We start from the raw sequence: 767 nt of genomic DNA, 5'->3' as shown, positions 1-767 counted from the left end.
CTGGCATCATGAGTAAAAAGATGTGGTTGAAATGCAGTACTCCCAAAATCTTTAAACAGAAAAGCTGTGTAAAATGTTCTTGAGCACGAGTTGACTTTAGGTTGGTATCTCTGTATTTTGATAGGAATTGAAACAAAGACCTGAAGGGAAATGTCTGGTAAGGGCCAGAATGCTGAATGTTATTGCATTCAGAGGGACAGGAAGGGAACATCTTTACCTTCTCTGGATGTGCTTACACAGTAAGTTGTTTGGCTTCTACCAGTTTAACTGCTACCAATCACACTTGTCACATAGCTGTGTATGAGTTCTGCATCCACAGTAAAGATTTTAGAGCTTGCTAACCACATATCTGCATTTGGAAAACATACACAATTCCCACTAAATCAGACAAATGGATGCTGCTGAGCCATCTGTTTGAAAGTATGTTTAGTTATATAACCTAAGTTACAAGTACTTCCTCACAGATGAAGATATCTCAGTTTAGATGGCTACAGAGAGGGGACTGTGCATCTGAAATATCCCCACAAGACCAGAAAATACAATGTAGGAACTGTACAAAACCTGAGCTTTTCTGCAGAAGTGTGGAAGCCTGGCAGGATTCCTTGGATCATCACAAATGGCACTGAAATCTAGACTTAGACCACTGACCTGAACCCTACTGTCTTCATTTGAGTGAATATGCACATATTCCTTAAGTCAATATGATACCTATTTAGACTGGAGTTCAGAAAGCAGATCAGATGGCAAAATATAGGGATCTTAGGATT

The sequence above is a fragment of the Anomalospiza imberbis genome, chromosome 4 (assembly GCF_031753505.1).
Source record: "Anomalospiza imberbis isolate Cuckoo-Finch-1a 21T00152 chromosome 4, ASM3175350v1, whole genome shotgun sequence".
In the NCBI taxonomy this organism is placed as follows: Eukaryota; Metazoa; Chordata; class Aves; order Passeriformes; family Viduidae; genus Anomalospiza; species Anomalospiza imberbis.
This window is presented reverse-complemented; position numbering follows the sequence as displayed.